General features: G+C 36.7%; 3 non-coding genes and 25 pseudogenes across 3 annotated transcripts; all 28 read left to right on the plus strand.

Moving 5' to 3' along the window:
* The first annotated feature begins 565 nt into the window (after nt 1-565).
* Nucleotides 566-684, plus strand: LOC145645104 (5S ribosomal RNA; annotated as a pseudogene).
* A 995-nt stretch (nt 685-1679) lies between these two features.
* LOC145645115 (5S ribosomal RNA) lies at nt 1680-1798 on the plus strand (annotated as a pseudogene).
* Nucleotides 1799-3342: 1544 nt separating this feature from the next.
* On the plus strand, nt 3343-3461 carry LOC145645126 (5S ribosomal RNA; annotated as a pseudogene).
* Nucleotides 3462-4690: 1229 nt separating this feature from the next.
* On the plus strand, nt 4691-4809 carry LOC145649552 (5S ribosomal RNA; annotated as a pseudogene).
* A 352-nt stretch (nt 4810-5161) lies between these two features.
* Nucleotides 5162-5280, plus strand: LOC145650402 (5S ribosomal RNA; annotated as a pseudogene).
* Nucleotides 5281-6070: 790 nt separating this feature from the next.
* Nucleotides 6071-6189, plus strand: LOC145649553 (5S ribosomal RNA; annotated as a pseudogene).
* Nucleotides 6190-6541: 352 nt separating this feature from the next.
* LOC145650403 (5S ribosomal RNA) lies at nt 6542-6660 on the plus strand (annotated as a pseudogene).
* A 666-nt stretch (nt 6661-7326) lies between these two features.
* LOC145649841 (5S ribosomal RNA) lies at nt 7327-7445 on the plus strand (annotated as a pseudogene).
* Nucleotides 7446-7797: 352 nt separating this feature from the next.
* On the plus strand, nt 7798-7916 carry LOC145644939 (5S ribosomal RNA; annotated as a pseudogene).
* Nucleotides 7917-8582: 666 nt separating this feature from the next.
* LOC145649842 (5S ribosomal RNA) lies at nt 8583-8701 on the plus strand (annotated as a pseudogene).
* A 352-nt stretch (nt 8702-9053) lies between these two features.
* On the plus strand, nt 9054-9172 carry LOC145650404 (5S ribosomal RNA; annotated as a pseudogene).
* Nucleotides 9173-9528: 356 nt separating this feature from the next.
* Nucleotides 9529-9647, plus strand: LOC145649689 (5S ribosomal RNA; annotated as a pseudogene).
* Nucleotides 9648-10328: 681 nt separating this feature from the next.
* LOC145647550 (5S ribosomal RNA) lies at nt 10329-10447 on the plus strand. Its single transcript, XR_014116353.1, has one exon. It is a non-coding gene; the product is annotated as a 5S ribosomal RNA (ribosomal RNA).
* Nucleotides 10448-11238: 791 nt separating this feature from the next.
* On the plus strand, nt 11239-11357 carry LOC145649256 (5S ribosomal RNA; annotated as a pseudogene).
* A 445-nt stretch (nt 11358-11802) lies between these two features.
* On the plus strand, nt 11803-11921 carry LOC145649690 (5S ribosomal RNA; annotated as a pseudogene).
* Nucleotides 11922-13483: 1562 nt separating this feature from the next.
* Nucleotides 13484-13602, plus strand: LOC145647562 (5S ribosomal RNA). The gene has a single exon (XR_014116355.1). It is a non-coding gene; the product is annotated as a 5S ribosomal RNA (ribosomal RNA).
* Nucleotides 13603-14393: 791 nt separating this feature from the next.
* On the plus strand, nt 14394-14512 carry LOC145649258 (5S ribosomal RNA; annotated as a pseudogene).
* Nucleotides 14513-15617: 1105 nt separating this feature from the next.
* Nucleotides 15618-15736, plus strand: LOC145645137 (5S ribosomal RNA; annotated as a pseudogene).
* A 666-nt stretch (nt 15737-16402) lies between these two features.
* LOC145649691 (5S ribosomal RNA) lies at nt 16403-16521 on the plus strand (annotated as a pseudogene).
* A 999-nt stretch (nt 16522-17520) lies between these two features.
* On the plus strand, nt 17521-17639 carry LOC145645148 (5S ribosomal RNA; annotated as a pseudogene).
* A 352-nt stretch (nt 17640-17991) lies between these two features.
* On the plus strand, nt 17992-18110 carry LOC145649784 (5S ribosomal RNA; annotated as a pseudogene).
* A 791-nt stretch (nt 18111-18901) lies between these two features.
* LOC145649259 (5S ribosomal RNA) lies at nt 18902-19020 on the plus strand (annotated as a pseudogene).
* Nucleotides 19021-20125: 1105 nt separating this feature from the next.
* On the plus strand, nt 20126-20244 carry LOC145645159 (5S ribosomal RNA; annotated as a pseudogene).
* Nucleotides 20245-20910: 666 nt separating this feature from the next.
* Nucleotides 20911-21029, plus strand: LOC145648585 (5S ribosomal RNA; annotated as a pseudogene).
* Nucleotides 21030-21819: 790 nt separating this feature from the next.
* On the plus strand, nt 21820-21938 carry LOC145647573 (5S ribosomal RNA). Its single transcript, XR_014116358.1, has one exon. It is a non-coding gene; the product is annotated as a 5S ribosomal RNA (ribosomal RNA).
* A 352-nt stretch (nt 21939-22290) lies between these two features.
* LOC145643998 (5S ribosomal RNA) lies at nt 22291-22409 on the plus strand (annotated as a pseudogene).
* A 352-nt stretch (nt 22410-22761) lies between these two features.
* Nucleotides 22762-22880, plus strand: LOC145649785 (5S ribosomal RNA; annotated as a pseudogene).
* Nucleotides 22881-23671: 791 nt separating this feature from the next.
* LOC145647647 (5S ribosomal RNA) lies at nt 23672-23790 on the plus strand (annotated as a pseudogene).
* Nucleotides 23791-23902: the final 112 nt, after the last annotated feature.

Raw genomic sequence — 23902 nt, forward strand, 5'->3', positions numbered from 1 at the left:
GCTGTAAGTTTTTTTTGCATCACTTTCATTTACTCTCCAACTCACATGCCTGAATGTGAAGTGCAGTGATTCATCAAAAAACTATATGTTAGCACATTGGACTACGAGATGCTGTAAGCTTCTCTTGCATCACTTTAATTTACTGTCAAGATGACATGCTAGGATGTGAAATGCAGTGATTAATTAAAAAAACTATCTGTTAGCACCTGGGAATAGCAGATGCTGTAAGTTTTTGTTGCATCACTTTACTTTAATCTGCAACTGACAAGCTTGTATGTGAAGTGTACAGATTAAATAGAAATATTTTAGTACCAGGGAATAGCAGGTGCTGTAAGATTGTTTGCATCCCTTTAATTTATGTTCAATCTATCATGTTCAAATTTGAAGTGCAGTGAATAATTAGTGCCTCAGTATACCAGCTCCGTATTGTAAGCTTTTATTGCATCATTTAATTACATTCAAGATAACATTCTAGAATGTCAAGTGCAGGGATTAATAAAAAAAATTGTCAGATTGGTCTTTGATCATATTTGCTATGATTAGGCAATTTGAGTAAGTGTTTAAGGCTTACGGCCACACCAGCTTGAGAACGCCCAATCTCATCTGACCTTGGAAGCTAAGCAAGTTTGGGCCTGAATAGTACTGAGGTGGGACCCTACCTAGGAATACCAGGTGCTGTAAGCTTTTCTTGCATCACTTTAATTTACTTTCAAGCTGACATGCTCAAATGTGAAGTGCAGTGATTAATAAAAAAAACTATCTGTTAGCACCTGGGAATAGCAGATGCTGTAAGTTTTTTTTGCATCACTTTCATTTACTCTCCAACTCACATGCCTGAATGTGAAGTGCAGTGATTCCTCAAAAAACTATCTGTTAGCACCTGGGAATAGCAAATGCTGTAAGTTTTTGTTGCATCACTTTACTTTAATCTGCAACTGACAAGCTTGTATGTGAAGTGTACAGATTAAATAGAAATATTTTAGTACCAGGGAATAGCAGGTGCTGTAAGATTGTATTGCATCCCTTTAATTTATGTTCAAGCTATCATGTTCAAATTTGAAGTGCAGTGAATAATTAACTCAAACTATCTGTTAGCACCTGGGAATAGCAGATGCTGTAAGTTTTTTGTGCATCACTTTCATTTACTCTCCAACTCACATGCCTGAATGTGAAGTGCAGTGATTCATCAAAAAACTATATGTTAGCACATTGGACTACGAGATGCTGTAAGCTTCTCTTGCATCACTTTAATTTACTGTCAAGATGACATGCTAGGATGTGAAATGCAGTGATTAATTAAAAAAACTATCTGTTAGCACCTGGGAATAGCAGATGCTGTAAGTTTTTGTTGCATAACTTTACTTTAATCTGCAACTGACAAGCTTGTATGTGAAGTGTACAGATTAAATAGAAATATTTTAGTACCAGGGAATAGCAGGTGCTGTAAGATTGTATTGCATCCCTTTAATTTATGTTCAAGCTATCATGTTCAAATTTGAAGTGCAGTGAATAATTAGTGCCTCCGTATACCAGCTCCGTATTGTAAGCTTTTATTGCATCATTTAATTACATTCAAGATAACATTCTAGAATGTCAATTGCAGGGATTAATAAAAAAAATTGTCAGATTGGTCTTTGATCATATTTGCTATGATTAGGCAATTTGAGTAAGTGTTTAAGGCTTACGGCCACACCAGCTTGAGAACGCCCAATCTCATCTGACCTTGGAAGCTAAGCAAGTTTGGGCCTGAATAGTACTGAGGTGGGACCCTACCTAGGAATACCAGGTGCTGTAAGCTTTTCTTGCATCACTTTAATTTACTTTCAAGCTGACATGCTCAAATGTGAAGTGCAGTGATTAATAAAAAAAACTATCTGTTAGCACCTGGGAATAGCAGATGCTGTAAGTTTTTTTTGCATCACTTTCATTTACTCTCCAACTCACATGCCTGAATGTGAAGTGCAGTGATTCCTCAAAAATCTATCTGTTAGCACCTTGGACTACGAGATGCTGTAAGCTTCTCTTGCATCACTTTAATTTACTTTCAAGATGACATGCTAGGATGTGAAGTGCAGTGATTAATTAAAAAAACTATCTGTTAGCACCTGGGAATAGCAAATGCTGTAAGTTTTTGTTGCATCACTTTACTTTAATCTGCAACTGACAAGCTTGTATGTGAAGTGTACAGATTAAATAGAAATATTTTAGTACCAGGGAATAGCAGGTGCTGTAAGATTGTATTGCATCCCTTTAATTTATGTTCAAGCTATCATGTTCAAATTTGAAGTGCAGTGAATAATTAACTCAAACTATCTGTTAGCACCTGGGAATAGCAGATGCTGTAAGTTTTTTTTGCATCACTTTCATTTACTCTCCAACTCACATGCCTGAATGTGAAGTGCAGTGATTCATCAAAAAACTATCTGTTAGCACATTGGACTACGAGATGCTGTAAGCTTCTCTTGCATCACTTTAATTTACTTTCAAGATGACATGCTAGGATGTGAAGTGCAGTGATTAATTAAAAAAACTATCTGTTAGCACCTGGGAATAGCAAATGCTGTAAGTTTTTGTTGCATCACTTTACTTTAATCTGCAACTGACAAGCTTGTATGTGAAGTGTACAGATTAAATAGAAATATTTTAGTACCAGGGAATAGCAGGTGCTGTAAGATTGTATTGCATCCCTTTAATTTATGTTCAAGCTATCATGTTCAAATTTGAAGTGCAGTGAATAATTAACTCAAACTATCTGTTAGCACCTGGGAATAGCAGATGCTGTAAGTTTTTTTTGCATCACTTTCATTTACTCTCCAACTCACATGCCTGAATGTGAAGTGCAGTGATTCATCAAAAAACTATATGTTAGCACATTGGACTACGAGATGCTGTAAGCTTCTCTTGCATCACTTTAATTTACTGTCAAGATGACATGCTAGGATGTGAAATGCAGTGATTAATTAAAAAAACTATCTGTTAGCACCTGGGAATAGCAGATGCTGTAAGTTTTTGTCGCATCTCATTACTTTAATCTGCAACTGACAAGCTTGTATGTGAAGTGTACAGATTAAATAGAAATATTTTAGTACCAGGGAATAGCAGGTGCTGTAAGATTGTTTGCATCCCTTTAATTTATGTTCAAGCTATCATGTTCAAATTTGAAGTGCAGTGAATAATTAGTGCCTCAGTATACCAGCTCCGTATTGTAAGCTTTTATTGCATCATTTAATTACATTCAAGATAACATTCTAGAATGTCAAGTGCAGGGATTAATAAAAAAAATTGTCAGATTGGTCTTTGATCATATTTGCTATGATTAGGCAATTTGAGTAAGTGTTTAAGGCTTACGGCCACACCAGCTTGAGAACGCCCAATCTCATCTGACCTTGGAAGCTAAGCAAGTTTGGGCCTGAATAGTACTGAGGTGGGACCCTACCTAGGAATACCAGGTGCTGTAAGCTTTTCTTGCATCACTTTAATTTACTTTCAAGCTGACATGCTCAAATGTGAAGTGCAGTGATTAATAAAAAAAACTATCTGTTAGCACCTGGGAATAGCAGATGCTGTAAGTTTTTTTTGCATCACTTTCATTTACTCTCCAACTCACATGCCTGAATGTGAAGTGCAGTGATTCCTCAAAAATCTATCTGTTAGCACCTTGGACTACGAGATGCTGTAAGCTTCTCTTGCATCACTTTAATTTACTTTCAAGATGACATGCTAGGATGTGAAGTGCAGTGATTAATTAAAAAAACTATCTGTTAGCACCTGGGAATAGCAAATGCTGTAAGTTTTTGTTGCATCACTTTACTTTAATCTGCAACTGACAAGCTTGTATGTGAAGTGTACAGATTAAATAGAAATATTTTAGTACCAGGGAATAGCAGGTGCTGTAAGATTGTATTGCATCCCTTTAATTTATGTTCAAGCTATCATGTTCAAATTTGAAGTGCAGTGAATAATTAACTCAAACTATCTGTTAGCACCTGGGAATAGCAGATGCTGTAAGTTTTTTTTGCATCACTCTCATTTACTCTCCAACTCACATGCCTGAATGTGAAGTGCAGTGATTCCTCAAAAATCTATCTGTTAGCACCTTGGACTACGAGATGCTGTAAGCTTCTCTTGCATCACTTTAATTTACTTTCAAGATGACATGCTAGGATGTGAAGTGCAGTGATTAATTAAAAAAACTATCTGTTAGCACCTGGGAATAGCAAATGCTGTAAGTTTTTGTTGCATCACTTTACTTTAATCTGCAACTGACAAGCTTGTATGTGAAGTGTACAGATTAAATAGAAATATTTTAGTACCAGGGAATAGCAGGTGCTGTAAGATTGTTTGCATCCCTTTAATTTATTTTCAAGCTATCATGTTCAAATTTGAAGTGCAGTGAATAATTAACTCAAACTATCTGTTAGCACCTGGGAATAGCAGATGATGTAAGTTTTTTTTGCATCACTTTCATTTACTCTCCAACTCACATGCCTGAATGTGAAGTGCAGTGATTCATCAAAAAACTGTCTGTTAGTGCCTCCGTATACAAGATGTTGTAAGCTTTTATTGCATCATTTAATTTACATTCAAGATAACATTCTAGAACGTCAAGTGCAGGGATTAATAAAAAAAATTGTCAGATTGGTCTTTGATCATATTTGCTATGATTAGGCAATTTGTGTAAGTGTTTAAGGCTTACGGCCACACCAGCTTGAGAACGCCCAATCTCCTCTGACCTTGGAAGCTAAGTAAGTTTGGGCCTGGATAGTACTGAGGTGGGACCCTACCTAGGAATACCAGGTGCTGTAAGCTTTTCTTGCATCACTTTAATTTACTTTCAAGCTGACATGCTCAAATGTGAAGTGCAGTGATTAATATAAAAAACTATCTGTTAGCACCTGGGAATAGCAGATGCTGTAAGTTTTTTTTGCATCACTTTCATTTACTCTCCAACTCACATGCCTGAATGTGAAGTGCAGTGATTCATCAAAAAACTGTCTGTTAGTGGCTCCGTATACCAGATGTTGTAAGCTTTTATTGCATCATTTAATTTACATTCAAGATAACATTCTAGAATGTCAATTGCAGGGATTAATAAAAAAAATTGTCAGATTGGTCTTTGATCATATTTGCTATGATTAGGCAATTTGAGTAAGTGTTTAAGGCTTACGGCCACACCAGTTTGAGAATTCCCACTCTCATCTGACCTTGGAAGCTAAGCAAGTTTGGGCCTGGATAGTACTGAGGTGGGATCCTACCTAGGAATACCAGGTGCTGTAAGCTTTTCTTGCATCACATTAATTTACTTTCAAGCTGACATGCTCAAATGTGAAGTGCAGTGATTAATAAAAAAAACCATCTGTTAGCACCTGGGAATAGCAGATGCTGTAAGTTTTTTTTGCATCACTTTCATTTACTCTCCAACTCACATGCCTGAATGTGAAGTGCAGTGATTCCTCAAAAATCTATCTGTTAGCACCTTGGACTACGAGATGCTGTAAGCTTCTCTTGCATCACTTTAATTTACTTTCAAGATGACATGCTAGGATGTGAAGTGCAGTGATTAATTAAAAAAACTATCTGTTAGCACCTGGGAATAGCAAATGCTGTAAGTTTTTGTTGCATCACTTTACTTTAATCTGCAACTGACAAGCTTGTATGTGAAGTGTACAGATTAAATAGAAATATTTTAGTACCAGGGAATAGCAGGTGCTGTAAGATTGTTTGCATCCCTTTAATTTATTTTCAAGCTATCATGTTCAAATTTGAAGTGCAGTGAATAATTAACTCAAACTATCTGTTAGCACCTGGGAATAGCAGATGATGTAAGTTTTTTTTGCATCACTTTCATTTACTCTCCAACTCACATGCCTGAATGTGAAGTGCAGTGATTCATCAAAAAACTGTCTGTTAGTGCCTCCGTATACAAGATGTTGTAAGCTTTTATTGCATCATTTAATTTACATTCAAGATAACATTCTAGAACGTCAAGTGCAGGGATTAATAAAAAAAATTGTCAGATTGGTCTTTGATCATATTTGCTATGATTAGGCAATTTGTGTAAGTGTTTAAGGCTTACGGCCACACCAGCTTGAGAACGCCCAATCTCCTCTGACCTTGGAAGCTAAGTAAGTTTGGGCCTGGATAGTACTGAGGTGGGACCCTACCTAGGAATACCAGGTGCTGTAAGCTTTTCTTGCATCACTTTAATTTACTTTCAAGCTGACATGCTCAAATGTGAAGTGCAGTGATTAATATAAAAAACTATCTGTTAGCACCTGGGAATAGCAGATGCTGTAAGTTTTTTTTGCATCACTTTCATTTACTCTCCAACTCACATGCCTGAATGTGAAGTGCAGTGATTCATCAAAAAACTGTCTGTTAGTGGCTCCGTATACCAGATGTTGTAAGCTTTTATTGCATCATTTAATTTACATTCAAGATAACATTCTAGAATGTCAATTGCAGGGATTAATAAAAAAAATTGTCAGATTGGTCTTTGATCATATTTGCTATGATTAGGCAATTTGAGTAAGTGTTTAAGGCTTACGGCCACACCAGTTTGAGAATTCCCACTCTCATCTGACCTTGGAAGCTAAGCAAGTTTGGGCCTGGATAGTACTGAGGTGGGATCCTACCTAGGAATACCAGGTGCTGTAAGCTTTTCTTGCATCACATTAATTTACTTTCAAGCTGACATGCTCAAATGTGAAGTGCAGTGATTAATAAAAAAAACCATCTGTTAGCACCTGGGAATAGCAGATGCTGTAAGTTTTTTTTGCATCACTTTCATTTACTCTCCAACTCACATGCCTGAATGTGAAGTGCAGTGATTCATCAAAAAACTATATGTTAGCACATTGGACTACGAGATGCTGTAAGCTTCTCTTGCATCACTTTAATTTACTGTCAAGATGACATGCTAGGATGTGAAATGCAGTGATTAATTAAAAAAACTATCTGTTAGCACCTGGGAATAGCAGATGCTGTAAGTTTTTGTTGCATCACTTTACTTTAATCTGCAACTGACAAGCTTGTATGTGAAGTGTACAGATTAAATAGAAATATTTTAGTACCAGGGAATAGCAGGTGCTGTAAGATTGTTTGCATCCCTTTAATTTATGTTCAAGCTATCATGTTCAAATTTGAAGTGCAGTGAATAATTAGTGCCTCAGTATACCAGCTCCGTATTGTAAGCTTTTATTGCATCATTTAATTACATTCAAGATAACATTCTAGAATGTCAAGTGCAGGGATTAATAAAAAAAATTGTCAGATTGGTCTTTGATCATATTTGCTATGATTAGGCAATTTGAGTAAGTGTTTAAGGCTTACGGCCACACCAGTTTGAGCACGCCCAATCTCATCTGACCTTGGAAGCTAAGCAAGTTTGGGCCTGGATACTACTGAGGTGGGACCCTACCTAGGAATACCAGGTGCTGTAAGCTTTTCTTGCATCACTTTAATTTACTTTCAAGCTGACATGCTCAAATGTGAAGTGCAGTGATTAATAAAAAAAACTATCTGTTAGCACCTGGGAATAGCAGATGCTGTAAGTTTTTTTTGCATCACTTTCATTTACTCTCCAACTCACGTGCCTGAATGTGAAGTGCAGTGATTCATCAAAAAACTGTCTGTTAGTTCCTCCGTATACCAGATGTTGTAAGCTTTTATTGCATCATTTAATTTACATTCAAGATAACATTCTAGAATGTCAATTGCAGGGATTAATAAAAAAAATTGTCAGATTGGTCTTTGATCATATTTGCTATGATTAGGCAATTTGAGTAAGTGTTTAAGGCTTACGGCCACACCAGTTTGAGAATTCCCACTCTCATCTGACCTTGGAAGCTTAGCATGTTTGGGCCTGGATAGTACTGAGGTGGGATCCTACCTAGGAATACCAGGTGCTGTAAGCTTTTCTTGCATCACATTAATTTACTTTCAAGCTGACATGCTCAAATGTGAAGTGCAGTGATTAATAAAAAAAAACATCTGTTAGCACCTGGGAATAGCAGATGCTGTAAGTTTTTTTTGCATCACTTTCATTTACTCTCCAACTCACATGCCTGAATGTGAAGTGCAGTGATTCATCAAAAAACTATATGTTAGCACATTGGACTACGAGATGCTGTAAGCTTCTCTTGCATCACTTTAATTTACTGTCAAGATGACATGCTAGGATGTGAAATGCAGTGATTAATTAAAAAAACTATCTGTTAGCACCTGGGAATAGCAGATGCTGTAAGTTTTTGTTGCATCACTTTACTTTAATCTGCAACTGACAAGCTTGTATGTGAAGTGTACAGATTAAATAGAAATATTTTAGTACCAGGGAATAGCAGGTGCTGTAAGATTGTTTGCATCCCTTTAATTTATGTTCAAGCTATCATGTTCAAATTTGAAGTGCAGTGAATAATTAGTGCCTCAGTATACCAGCTCCGTATTGTAAGCTTTTATTGCATCATTTAATTACATTCAAGATAACATTCTAGAATGTCAAGTGCAGGGATTAATAAAAAAAATTGTCAGATTTGTCTTTGATCATATTTGCTATGATTAGGCAATTTGAATAAGTGTTTAAGGCTTACGGCCACACCAGTTTGAGCACGCCCAATCTCATCTGACCTTGGAAGCTAAGCAAGTTTGGGCCTGGATACTACTGAGGTGGGACCCTACCTAGGAATACCAGGTGCTGTAAGCTTTTCTTGCATCACTTTAATTTACTTTCAAGCTGACATGCTCAAATGTGAAGTGCAGTGATTAATAAAAAAAACTATCTGTTAGCACCTGGGAATAGCAGATGCTGTAAGTTTTTTTTGCATCACTTTCATTTACTCTCCAACTCACGTGCCTGAATGTGAAGTGCAGTGATTCATCAAAAAACTGTCTGTTAGTTCCTCCGTATACCAGATGTTGTAAGCTTTTATTGCATCATTTAATTTACATTCAAGATAACATTCTAGAATGTCAATTGCAGGGATTAATAAAAAAAATTGTCAGATTGGTCTTTGATCATATTTGCTATGATTAGGCAATTTGAGTAAGTGTTTAAGGCTTACGGCCACACCAGTTTGAGAATTCCCACTCTCATCTGACCTTGGAAGCTAAGCAAGTTTGGGCCTGGATAGTACTGAGGTGGGATCCTACCTAGGAATACCAGGTGCTGTAAGCTTTTCTTGCATCACATTAATTTACTTTCAAGCTGACATGCTCAAATGTGAAGTGCAGTGATTAATAAAAAAAACCATCTGTTAGCACCTGGGAATAGCAGATGCTGTAAGTTTTTTTTGCATCACTTTCATTTACTCTCCAACTCACATGCCTGAATGTGAAGTGCAGTGATTCATCAAAAAACTGTCTGTTAGTGCCTCCGTATACCAGCTCCGTATTGTAAGCTTTTATTGCATCATTTAATTTACATTCAAGATAACATTCTAGAATGTCAAGTGCAGGGATTAATAAAAAAAATTGTCAGATTGGTCTTTGATCATATTTGCTATGATTAGGCAATTTGAGTAAGTGTTTAAGGCTTACGGCCACACCAGCTTGAGAACGCCCAATCTCATCTGACCTTGGAAGCTAAGCAAGTTTGGGGCTGGATAGTACTGAGGTGGGACCCTACCTAGGAATACCAGGTGCTGTAAGCTTTTCTTGCATCACTTTAATTTACTTTCAAGCTGACATGCTCAAATGTGAAGTGCAGTGATTAATAAAAAAAACTATCTGTTAGCACCTGGGAATAGCAGGTGCTGTAAGATTGTATTGCATCCCTTTAATTTATGTTCAAGCTATCATGTTCAAATTTGAAGTGCAGTGAATAATTAACTCAAACTATCTGTTAGCACCTGGGAATAGCAGATGCTGTAAGTTTTTGTTGCATCACTTTACTTTAATCTGCAACTGACAAGCTTGTATGTGAAGTGTACAGATTAAATAGAAATATTTTAGTACCAGGGAATAGCAGGTGCTGTAAGATTGTTTGCATCCCTTTAATTTATTTTCAAGCTATCATGTTCAAATTTGAAGTGCAGTGAATAATTAACTCAAACTATCTGTTAGCACCTGGGAATAGCAGATTTTGTAAGTTTTTTTTGCATCACTTTCATTTACTCTCCAACTCACATGCCTGAATGTGAAGTGCAGTGATTCATCAAAAAACTGTCTGTTAGTGCCTCCGTATACAAGATGTTGTAAGCTTTTATTGCATCATTTAATTTACATTCAAGATAACATTCTAGAACGTCAAGTGCAGGGATTAATAAAAAAAATTGTCAGATTGGTCTTTGATCATATTTGCTATGATTAGGCAATTTGAGTAAGTGTTTAAGGCTTACGGCCACACCAGCTTGAGAACGCCCAATCTCATCTGACCTTGGAAGCTAAGCAAGTTTGGGCCTGGATAGTACTGAGGTGGGACCCTACCTAGGAATACCAGGTGCTGTAAGCTTTTCTTGCATCACTTTAATTTACTTTCAAGCTGACATGCTCAAATGTGAAGTGCAGTGATTAATATAAAAAACTATCTGTTAGCACCTGGGAATAGCAGATGCTGTAAGTTTTTTTTGCATCACTTTCATTTACTCTCCAACTCACATGCCTGAATGTGAAGTGCAGTGATTCATCAAAAAACTATCTGTTAGCACATTGGACTACGAGATGCTGTAAGCTTCTCTTGCATCACTTTAATTTACTTTCAAGATGACATGCTAGGATGTGAAGTGCAGTGATTAATTAAAAAAACTATCTGTTAGCACCTGGGAATAGCAAATGCTGTAAGTTTTTGTTGCATCACTTTACTTTAATCTGCAACTGACAAGCTTGTATGTGAAGTGTACAGATTAAATAGAAATATTTTAGTACCAGGGAATAGCAGGTGCTGTAAGATTGTATTGCATCCCTTTAATTTATGTTCAAGCTATCATGTTCAAATTTGAAGTGCAGTGAATAATTAACTCAAACTATCTGTTAGCACCTGGGAATAGCAGATGCTGTAAGTTTTTTTTGCATCACTTTCATTTACTCTCCAACTCACATGCCTGAATGTGAAGTGCAGTGATTCATCAAAAAACTTTCTGTTAGTGCCTCCGTATTCCAGATGTTGTAAGCTTTTATTGCATCATTTAATTTACATTCAAGATACCATTCTAGAATGTCAAGTGCAGGGATTAATAAAAAAAATTGTCAGATTGGTCTTTGATCATATTTGCTATGATTAGGCAATTTGAGTAAGTGTTGAAGTCTTACGGCCACACCAGCTTGAGAACGCCCAATCTCATCTGACCTTGGAAGCTAAGCAAGTTTGGGTCTGGATAGTACTGAGGTGGGACCCTACCTAGGAATACCAGGTGCTGTAAGCTTTACTTGCATCACATTAATTTACTTTCAAGCTGACATGCTCAAATGTGAAGTGCAGTGATTAATAAAAAAAACTATCTGTTAGCACCTGGGAATAGCAGATGCTGTAAGTTTTTGTCGCATCTCATTACTTTAATCTGCAACTGACAAGCTTGTATGTGAAGTGTACAGATTAAATAGAAATATTTTAGTACCAGGGAATAGCAGGTGCTGTAAGATTGTTTGCATCCCTTTAATTTATGTTCAAGCTATCATGTTCAAATTTGAAGTGCAGTGAATAATTAGTGCCTCAGTATACCAGCTCCGTATTGTAAGCTTTTATTGCATCATTTAATTACATTCAAGATAACATTCTAGAATGTCAAGTGCAGGGATTAATAAAAAAAATTGTCAGATTGGTCTTTGATCATATTTGCTATGATTAGGCAATTTGAGTAAGCGTATAAGGCTTACGGCCACACCAGCTTGAGAACGCCCAATCTCATCTGACCTTGGAAGCTAAGCAAGTTTGGGGCTGGATAGTACTGAGGTGGGACCCTACCTAGGAATACCAGGTGCTGTAAGCTTTTCTTGCATCACTTTAATTTACTTTCAAGCTGACATGCTCAAATGTGAAGTGCAGTGATTAATAAAAAAAACTATCTGTTAGCACCTGGGAATAGCAGATGCTGTAAGTTTTTTTTGCATCACTTTCATTTACTCTCCAACTCACATGCCTGAATGTGAAGTGCAGTGATTCCTCAAAAATCTATCTGTTAGCACCTTGGACTACGAGATGCTGTAAGCTTCTCTTGCATCACTTTAATTTACTTTCAAGCTGACATGCTCAAATGTGAAGTGCAGTGATTAATAAAAAAAACTATCTGTTAGCACCTGGGAATAGCAGGTGCTGTAAGATTGTATTGCATCCCTTTAATTTATGTTCAAGCTATCATGTTCAAATTTGAAGTGCAGTGAATAATTAACTCAAACTATCTGTTAGCACCTGGGAATAGCAGATGCTGTAAGTTTTTTTTGCATCACTTTCATTTACTCTCCAACTCACATGCCTGAATGTGAAGTGCAGTGATTCCTCAAAAATCTATCTGTTAGCACCTTGGACTATGAGATGCTGTAAGCTTCTCTTGCATCACTTTAATTTACTTTCAAGATGACATGCTAGGATGTGAAGTGCAGTGATTAATTAAAAAAACTATCTGTTAGCACCTGGGAATAGCAAATGCTGTAAGTTTTTGTTGCATCACTTTACTTTAATCTGCAACTGACAAGCTTGTATGTGAAGTGTACAGATTAAATAGAAATATTTTAGTACCAGGGAATAGCAGGTGCTGTAAGATTGTATTGCATCCCTTTAATTTATGTTCAAGCTATCATGTTCAAATTTGAAGTGCAGTGAATAATTAACTCAAACTGTCTGTTAGCACCTGGGAATAGCAGATGCTGTAAGTTTTTTTTGCATCACTTTCATTTACTCTCCAACCTACATGCCTGAATGTGAAGTGCAGTGATTCATCAAAAAACTATATGTTTGCACATTGGACTACGAGATGCTGTAAGCTTCTCTTGCATCACTTTACTTTACTGTCAAGATGACATGCTAGGATGTGAAATGCAGTGATTAATTAAAAAAACTATCTGTTAGCACCTGGGAATAGCAGATGCTGTAAGTTTTTGTTGCATCACTTTACTTTAATCTGCAACTGACAAGCTTGTATGTGAAGTGTACAGATTAAATAGAAATATTTTAGTACCAGGGAATAGCAGGTGCTGTAAGATTGTTTGCATCCCTTTAATTTATTTTCAAGCTATCATGTTCAAATTTGAAGTGCAGTGAATAATTAACTCAAACTATCTGTTAGCACCTGGGAATAGCAGATTTTGTAAGTTTTTTTTGCATCACTTTCATTTACTCTCCAACTCACATGCCTGAATGTGAAGTGCAGTGATTCATCAAAAAACTGTCTGTTAGTGCCTCCGTATACAAGATGTTGTAAGCTTTTATTGCATCATTTAATTTACATTCAAGATAACATTCTAGAACGTCAAGTGCAGGGATTAATAAAAAAAATTGTCAGATTGGTCTTTGATCATATTTGCTATGATTAGGCAATTTGAGTAAGTGTTTAAGGCTTACGGCCACACCAGCTTGAGAACGCCCAATCTCATCTGACCTTGGAAGCTAAGCAAGTTTGGGCCTGGATAGTACTGAGGTGGGACCCTACCTAGGAATACCAGGTGCTGTAAGCTTTTCTTGCATCACTTTAATTTACTTTCAAGCTGACATGCTCAAATGTGAAGTGCAGTGATTAATATAAAAAACTATCTGTTAGCACCTGGGAATAGCAGATGCTGTAAGTTTTTTTTGCATCACTTTCATTTACTCTCCAACTCACATGCCTGAATGTGAAGTGCAGTGATTCATCAAAAAACTATCTGTTAGCACATTGGACTACGAGATGCTGTAAGCTTCTCTTGCATCACTTTAATTTACTTTCAAGATGACATGCTAGGATGTGAAGTGCAGTGATTAATTAAAAAAACTATCTGTTAGCACCTGGGAATAGCAAATGCTGTAAGTTTTTGTTGCATCACTTTACTTTAATCTGCAACTGACAAGCTTGTATGTGAAGTGTACAGATTAAATAGAAATATTTTAGTACCAGGGAATAGCAGGTGCTGTAAGATTGTATTGCATCCCTTTAATTTATGTTCAAGCTATCATGTTCAAATTTGAAGTGCAGTGAATAATTAACTCAAACTATCTGTTAGCACCTGGGAATAGCAGATGCTGTAAGTTTTTTTTGCATCACTTTCATTTACTCTCCAACTCACATGCCTGAATGTGAAGTGCAGTGATTCATCAAAAAACTTTCTGTTAGTGCCTCCGTATACCAGATGTTGTAAGCTTTTATTGCATCATTTAATTTACATTCAAGATACCATTCTAGAATGTCAAGTGCAGGGATTAATAAAAAAAATTGTCAGATTGGTCTTTGATCATATTTGCTATGATTAGGCAATTTGAGTAAGTGTTGAAGTCTTACGGCCACACCAGCTTGAGAACGCCCAATCTCATCTGACCTTGGAAGCTAAGCAAGTTTGGGTCTGGATAGTACTGAGGTGGGACCCTACCTAGGAATACCAGGTGCTGTAAGCTTTACTTGCATCACATTAATTTACTTTCAAGCTGACATGCTCAAATGTGAAGTGCAGTGATTAATAAAAAAAACTATCTGTTAGCACCTGGGAATAGCAGATGCTGTAAGTTTTTTTTGCATCACTTTCATTTACTCTCCAACTCACATGCCTGAATGTGAAGTGCAGTGATTCCTCAAAAATCTATCTGTTAGCACCTTGGACTACGAGATGCTGTAAGCTCCTCTTGCATCACTTTAATTTACTTTCAAGATGACATGCTAGGATGTGAAGTGCAGTGATTAATTAAAAAAACTGTCTGTTAGCACCTGGGAATAGCAAATGCTGTAAGTTTTTGTTGCATCACTTTACTTTAATCTGCAACTGACAAGCTTGTATGTGAAGTGTACAGATTAAATAGAAATATTTTAGTACCAGGGAATAGCAGGTGCTGTAAGATTGTATTGCATCCCTTTAATTTATGTTCAAGCTATCATGTTCAAATTTGAAGTGCAGTGAATAATTAACTCAAACTATCTGTTAGCACCTGGGAATAGCAGATGCTGTAAGTTTTTTTTGCATCACTTTCATTTACTCTCCAACTCACATGCCTGAATGTGAAGTGCAGTGATTCATCAAAAAACTATATGTTAGCACATTGGACTACGAGATGCTGTAAGCTTCTCTTGCATCACTTTAATTTACTGTCAAGATGACATGCTAGGATGTGAAATGCAGTGATTAATTAAAAAAACTATCTGTTAGCACCTGGGAATAGCAGATGCTGTAAGTTTTTGTCGCATCTCATTACTTTAATCTGCAACTGACAAGCTTGTATGTGAAGTGTACAGATTAAATAGAAATATTTTAGTACCAGGGAATAGCAGGTGCTGTAAGATTGTTTGCATCCCTTTAATTTATGTTCAAGCTATCATGTTCAAATTTGAAGTGCAGTGAATAATTAGTGCCTCAGTATACCAGCTCCGTATTGTAAGCTTTTATTGCATCATTTAATTACATTCAAGATAACATTCTAGAATGTCAAGTGCAGGGATTAATAAAAAAAATTGTCAGATTGGTCTTTGATCATATTTGCTATGATTAGGCAATTTGAGTAAGTGTTTAAGGCTTACGGCCACACCAGCTTGAGAACGCCCAATCTCATCTGACCTTGGAAGCTAAGCAAGTTTGGGCCTGAATAGTACTGAGGTGGGACCCTACCTAGGAATACCAGGTGCTGTAAGCTTTTCTTGCATCACTTTAATTTACTTTCAAGCTGACATGCTCAAATGTGAAGTGCAGTGATTAATAAAAAAAACTATCTGTTAGCACCTGGGAATAGCAGATGCTGTAAGTTTTTTTTGCATCACTTTCATTTACTCTCCAACTCACATGCCTGAATGTGAAGTGCAGTGATTCCTCAAAAATCTATCTGTTAGCACCTTGGACTACGAGATGCTGTAAGCTTCTCTTGCATCACTTTACTTTACTTTCAAGATGACATGCTAGGATGTGAAGTGCAGTGATTAATTAAAAAAACTATCTGTTAGCACCTGGGAATAGCAGATGCTGTAAGTTTTTGTTGCATCACTTTACTTTAATCTGCAACTGACAAGCTTGTATGTGAAGTGTACAGATTAAATAGAAATATTTTAGTACCAGGGAATAGCAGGTGCTGTAAGATTGTTTGCATCCCTTTAATTTATGTTCAAGCTATCATGTTCAAATTTGAAGTGCAGTGAATAATTAGTGCCTCCGTATACCAGCTCTGTATTGTAAGCTTTTATTGCATCATTTAATTACATTCAATATAACATTCTAGAATGTCAAGTGCAGGGATTAATAAAAAAAATTGTCAGATTGGTCTTTGATCATATTTGCTATGATTAGGCAATTTGAGTAAGCGTATAAGGCTTACGGCCACACCAGCTTGAGAACGCCCAATCTCATCTGACCTTGGAAGCTAAGCAAGTTTGGGGCTGGATAGTACTGAGGTGGGACCCTACCTAGGAATACCAGGTGCTGTAAGCTTTTCTTGCATCACTTTAATTTACTTTCAAGCTGACATGCTCAAATGTGAAGTGCAGTGATTAATAAAAAAAACTATCTGTTAGCACCTGGGAATAGCAGATGCTGTAAGTTTTTTTTGCATCACTTTCATTTACTCTCCAACTCACATGCCTGAATGTGAAGTGCAGTGATTCCTCAAAAATCTATCTGTTAGCACCTTGGACTACGAGATGCTGTAAGCTTCTCTTGCATCACTTTAATTTACTTTCAAGCTGACATGCTCAAATGTGAAGTGCAGTGATTAATAAAAAAAACTATCTGTTAGCACCTGGGAATAGCAGGTGCTGTAAGATTGTATTGCATCCCTTTAATTTATGTTCAAGCTATCATGTTCAAATTTGAAGTGCAGTGAATAATTAACTCAAACTATCTGTTAGCACCTGGGAATAGCAGATGCTGTAAGTTTTTTTTGCATCACTTTCATTTACTCTCCAACTCACATGCCTGAATGTGAAGTGCAGTGATTCATCAAAAAACTATATGTTTGCACATTGGACTACGAGATGCTGTAAGCTTCTCTTGCATCACTTTACTTTACTGTCAAGATGACATGCTAGGATGTGAAATGCAGTGATTAATTAAAAAAACTATCTGTTAGCACCTGGGAATAGCAGATGCTGTAAGTTTTTGTTGCATCACTTTACTTTAATCTGCAACTGACAAGCTTGTATGTGAAGTGTACAGATTAAATAGAAATATTTTAGTACCAGGGAATAGCAGGTGCTGTAAGATTGTTTGCATCCCTTTAATTTATGTTCAAGCTATCATGTTCAAATTTGAAGTGCAGTGAATAATTAGTGCCTCAGTATACCAGCTCCGTATTGTAAGCTTTTATTGCATCATTTAATTACATTCAAGATAAAATTCTAGAATGTCAAGTGCAGGGATTAATAAAAAAAATTGTCAGATTGGTCTTTGATCATATTTGCTATGATTAGGCAATTTGAGTAAGTGTTTAAGGCTTACGGCCACACCAGCTTGAGAACGCCCAATCTCATCTGACCTTGGAAGCTAAGCAAGTTTGGGCCTGAATAGTACTGAGGTGGGACCCTACCTAGGAATACCAGGTGCTGTAAGCTTTTCTTGCATCACTTTAATTTACTTTCAAGCTGACATGCTCAAATGTGAAGTGCAGTGATTAATAAAAAAAACTATCTGTTAGCACCTGGGAATAGCAGATGCTGTAAGTTTTTTTTGCATCACTTTCATTTACTCTCCAACTCACGTGCCTGAATGTGAAGTGCAGTGATTCATCAAAAAACTGTCTGTTAGTTCCTCCGTATACCAGATGTTGTAAGCTTTTATTGCATCATTTAATTTACATTCAAGATAACATTCTAGAATGTCAATTGCAGGGATTAATAAAAAAAATTGTCAGATTGGTCTTTGATCATATTTGCTATGATTAGGCAATTTGAGTAAGTGTTTAAGGCTTACGGCCACACCAGTTTGAGAATGCCCAATCTCATCTGACCTTGGAAGCTAAGCAAGTTTGGGCCTGGATAGTAGTGAGGTGGGACCCTACCTAGGAATACCAGGTGCTGTAAGCTTTTCTTGCATCACTTTAATTTACTTTCAAGCTGACATGCTCAAATGTGAAGTGCAGTGATTAATAAAAAAAACTATCTGTTAGCACCTGGGAATAGCAGATGCTGTAAGTTTTTTTTGCATCACTTTCATTTACTCTCCAACTCACATGCCTGAATGTGAAGTGCAGTGATTCCTCAAAAATCTATCTGTTAGCACCTTGGACTACGAGATGCTGTAAGCTTCTCTTGCATCACTTTAATTTACTTTCAAGATGACATGCTAGGATGTGAAGTGCAGTGATTAATTAAAAAAACTATCTGTTAGCACCTGGGAATAGCAAATGCTGTAAGTTTTTGTTGCATCACTTTACTTTAATCTGCAACTGACAAGCTTGTATGTGAAGTGTACAGATTAAATAGAAATATTTTAGTACCAGGGAATAGCAGGTGCTGTAAGATTGTATTGCATCCCTTTAATTTATGTTCAAGCTATCATGTTCAAATTTGAAGTGCAGTGAATAATTAACTCAAACTATCTGTTAGCACCTGGGAATAGCAGATGCTGTAAGTTTTTTTTGCATCACTTTCATTTACTCTCCAACTCACATGCCTGAATGTGAAGTGCAGTGATTCATCAAAAAACTTTCTGTTAGTGCCTCCGTATACCAGATGTTGTAAGCTTTTATTGCATCATTTAATTTACATTCAAGATACCATTCTAGAATGTCAAGTGCAGGGATTAATAAAAAAAATTGTCAGATTGGTCTTTGATCATATTTGCTATGATTAGGCAATTTGAGTAAGTGTTGAAGTCTTACGGCCACACCAGCTTGAGAACGCCCAATCTCATCTGACCTTGGAAGCTAAGCAAGTTTGGGTCTGGATAGTACTGAGGTGGGACCCTACCTAGGAATACCAGGTGCTGTAAGCTTTACTTGCATCACATTAATTTACTTTCAAGCTGACATGCTCAAATGTGAAGTGCAGTGATTAATAAAAAAAACTATCTGTTAGCACCTGGGAATAGCAGATGCTGTAAGTTTTTTTTGCATCACTTTCATTTACTCTCCAACTCACATGCCTGAATGTGAAGTGCAGTGATTCCTCAAAAATCTATCTGTTAGCACCTTGGACTACGAGATGCTGTAAGCTCCTCTTGCATCACTTTAATTTACTTTCAAGATGACATGCTAGGATGTGAAGTGCAGTGATTAATTAAAAAAACTGTCTGTTAGCACCTGGGAATAGCAAATGCTGTAAGTTTTTGTTGCATCACTTTACTTTAATCTGCAACTGACAAGCTTGTATGTGAAGTGTACAGATTAAATAGAAATATTTTAGTACCAGGGAATAGCAGGTGCTGTAAGATTGTATTGCATCCCTTTAATTTATGTTCAAGCTATCATGTTCAAATTTGAAGTGCAGTGAATAATTAACTCAAACTATCTGTTAGCACCTGGGAATAGCAGATGCTGTAAGTTTTTTTTGCATCACTTTCATTTACTCTCCAACTCACATGCCTGAATGTGAAGTGCAGTGATTCATCAAAAAACTATATGTTTGCACATTGGACTACGAGATGCTGTAAGCTTCTCTTGCATCACTTTACTTTACTGTCAAGATGACATGCTAGGATGTGAAATGCAGTGATTAATTAAAAAAACTATCTGTTAGCACCTGGGAATAGCAGATGCTGTAAGTTTTTGTCGCATCACTTTACTTTAATCTGCAACTGACAAGCTTGTATGTGAAGTGTACAGATTAAATAGAAATATTTTAGTACCAGGGAATAGCAGGTGCTGTAAGATTGTTTGCATCCCTTTAATTTATGTTCAAGCTATCATGTTCAAATTTGAAGTGCAGTGAATAATTAGTGCCTCAGTATACCAGCTCCGTATTGTAAGCTTTTATTGCATCATTTAATTACATTCAAGATAAAATTCTAGAATGTCAAGTGCAGGGATTAATAAAAAAAATTGTCAGATTGGTCTTTGATCATATTTGCTATGATTAGGCAATTTGAGTAAGTGTTTAAGGCTTACGGCCACACCAGCTTGAGAACGCCCAATCTCATCTGACCTTGGAAGCTAAGCAAGTTTGGGCCTGAATAGTACTGAGGTGGGACCCTACCTAGGAATACCAGGTGCTGTAAGCTTTTCTTGCATCACTTTAATTTACTTTCAAGCTGACATGCTCAAATGTGAAGTGCAGTGATTAATAAAAAAAACTATCTGTTAGCACCTGGGAATAGCAGATGCTGTAAGTTTTTTTTGCATCACTTTCATTTACTCTCCAACTCACATGCCTGAATGTGAAGTGCAGTGATTCCTCAAAAATCTATCTGTTAGCACCTTGGACTACGAGATGCTGTAAGCTTCTCTTGCATCACTTTAATTTACTTTCAAGATGACATGCTAGGATGTGAAGTGCAGTGATTAATTAAAAAAACTATCTGTTAGCACCTGGGAATAGCAGATGCTGTAAGTTTTTGTTGCATCACTTTACTTTAATCTGCAACTGACAAGCTTGTATGTGAAGTGTACAGATTAAATAGAAATATTTTAGTACCAGGGAATAGCAGGTGCTGTAAGATTGTTTGCATCCCTTTAATTTATGTTCAAGCTATCATGTTCAAATTTGAAGTGCAGTGAATAATTAGTGCCTCCGTATACCAGCTCCGTATTGTAAGCTTTTATTGCATCATTTAATTACATTCAAGATAACATTCTAGAATGTCAAGTGCAGGGATTAATAAAAAAAATTGTCAGATTGGTCTTTGATCATATTTGCTATGATTAGGCAATTTGAGTAAGTGTTTAAGGCTTACGGCCACACCAGCTTGAGAACGCCCAATCTCCTCTGACCTTGGAAGCTAAGCAAGTTTGGGCCTGAATAGTACTGAGGTGGGACCCTACCTAGGAATACCAGGTGCTGTAAGCTTTTCTTGCATCACTTTAATTTACTTTCAAGCTGACATGCTCAAATGTGAAGTGCAGTGATTAATAAAAAAAACTATCTGTTAGCACCTGGGAATAGCAGATGCTGTAAGTTTTTTTTGCATCACTTTCATTTACTCTCCAACTCACATGCCTGAATGTGAAGTGCAGTGATTCCTCAAAAATCTATCTGTTAGCACCTTGGACTACGAGATGCTGTAAGCTTCTCTTGCATCACTTTAATTTACTTTCAAGATGACATGCTAGGATGTGAAGTGCAGTGATTAATTAAAAAAACTATCTGTTAGCACCTGGGAATAGCAGATGCTGTAAGTTTTTGTTGCATCACTTTACTTTAATCTGCAACTGACAAGCTTGTATGTGAAGTGTACAGATTAAATAGAAATATTTTAGTACCAGGGAATAGCAGGTGCTGTAAGATTGTTTGCATCCCTTTAATTTATTTTCAAGCTATCATGTTCAAATTTGAAGTGCAGTGAATAATTAACTCAAACTATCTGTTAGCACCTGGGAATAGCAGATTTTGTAAGTTTTTTTTGCATCACTTTCATTTACTCTCCAACTCACATGCCTGAATGTGAAGTGCAGTGATTCATCAAAAAACTGTCTGTTAGTGCCTCCGTATACAAGATGTTGTAAGCTTTTATTGCATCATTTAATTTACATTCAAGATAACATTCTAGAACGTCAAGTGCAGGGATTAATAAAAAAAATTGTCAGATTGGTCTTTGATCATATTTGCTATGATTAGGCAATTTGAGTAAGTGTTTAAGGCTTACGGCCACACCAGCTTGAGAACGCCCAATCTCATCTGACCTTGGAAGCTAAGCAAGTTTGGGCCTGGATAGTACTGAGGTGGGACCCTACCTAGGAATACCAGGTGCTGTAAGCTTTTCTTGCATCACTTTAATTTACTTTCAAGCTGACATGCTCAAATGTGAAGTGCAGTGATTAATATAAAAAACTATCTGTTAGCACCTGGGAATAGCAGATGCTGTAAGTTTTTTTTGCATCACTTTCATTTACTCTACAACTCACATGCCTGAATGTGAAGTGCAGTGATTCATCAAAAAACTGTCTGTTAGTGCCTCCGTATACCAGATGTTGAAAGCTTTTATTGCATCATTTAATTTACATTCAAGATAACATTCTAGAATGTCAAGTGCAGGGATTAATAAAAAAAATTGTCAGATTGGTCTTTGATCATATTTGCTATGATTAGACAATTTGAGTAAGTGTTTGAGGCTTAGGGCCACACCAGTTTGAGCATGCCCAATCTCATCTGACCTTGGAAGCTAAGCAAGTTTGGGCCTGGATACTACTGAGGTGGGACCCTACCTAGGAATACCAGGTGCTGTAAGCTTTTCTTGCATCACTTTAATTTACTTTCAAGCTGACATGCTCAAATGTGAAGTGCAGTGATTAATAAAAAAAACTATCTGTTAGCACCTGGGAATAGCAGATGCTGTAAGTTTTTTTTGCATCACTTTCATTTACTCTCCAACTCACGTGCCTGAATGTGAAGTGCAGTGATTCATCAAAAAACTGTCTGTTAGTTCCTCCGTATACCAGATGTTGTAAGCTTTTATTGCATCATTTAATTTACATTCAAGATAACATTCTAGAATGTCAATTGCAGGGATTAATAAAAAAAATTGTCAGATTGGTCTTTGATCATATTTGCTATGATTAGGCAATTTGAGTAAGTGTTTAAGGCTTACGGCCACACCAGTTTGAGAATGCCCAATCTCATCTGACCTTGGAAGCTAAGCAAGTTTGGGCCTGGATAGTAGTGAGGTGGGACCCTACCTAGGAATACCAGGTGCTGTAAGCTTTTCTTGCATCACTTTAATTTACTTTCAAGCTGACATGCTCAAATGTGAAGTGCAGTGATTAATAAAAAAAACTATCTGTTAGCACCTGGGAATAGCAGATGCTGTAAGTTTTTTTTGCATCACTTTCATTTACTCTCCAACTCACATGCCTGAATGTGAAGTGCAGTGATTCCTCAAAAATCTATCTGTTAGCACCTTGGACTACGAGATGCTGTAAGCTTCTCTTGCATCACTTTAATTTACTTTCAAGATGACATGCTAGGATGTGAAGTGCAGTGATTAATTAAAAAAACTATCTGTTAGCACGTGGGAATAGCAAATGCTGTAAGTTTTTGTTGCATCACTTTACTTTAATCTGCAACTGACAAGCTTGTATGTGAAGTGTACAGATTAAATAGAAATATTTTAGTACCAGGGAATAGCAGGTGCTGTAAGATTGTATTGCATCCCTTTAATTTATGTTCAAGCTATCATGTTCAAATTTGAAGTGCAGTGAATAATTAACTCAAACTATCTGTTAGCACCTGGGAATAGCAGATGCTGTAAGTTTTTTTTGCATCACTTTCATTTACTCTCCAACTCACATGCCTGAATGTGAAGTGCAGTGATTCATCAAAAAACTTTCTGTTAGTGCCTCCGTATACCAGATGTTGTAAGCTTTTATTGCATCATTTAATTTACATTCAAGATACCATTCTAGAATGTCAAGTGCAGGGATTAATAAAAAAAATTGTCAGATTGGTCTTTGATCATATTTGCTATGATTAGGCAATTTGAGTAAGTGTTGAAGTCTTACGGCCACACCAGCTTGAGAACGCCCAATCTCATCTGACCTTGGAAGCTAAGCAAGTTTGGGCCTGGATAGTACTGAGGTGGGACCCTACCTAGGAATACCAGGTGCTGTAAGCTTTTCTTGCATCACATTAATTTACTTTCAAGCTGACATGCTCAAATGTGAAGTGCAGTGATTAATAAAAAAAACTATCTGTTAGCACCTGGGAATAGCAGATGCTGTAAGTTT

The sequence above is a fragment of the Electrophorus electricus genome, chromosome 13 (assembly GCF_041902795.1).
Source record: "Electrophorus electricus isolate QZ-2024a chromosome 13, ASM4190279v1, whole genome shotgun sequence".
Lineage (NCBI taxonomy): Eukaryota > Metazoa > Chordata > Actinopteri > Gymnotiformes > Gymnotidae > Electrophorus > Electrophorus electricus.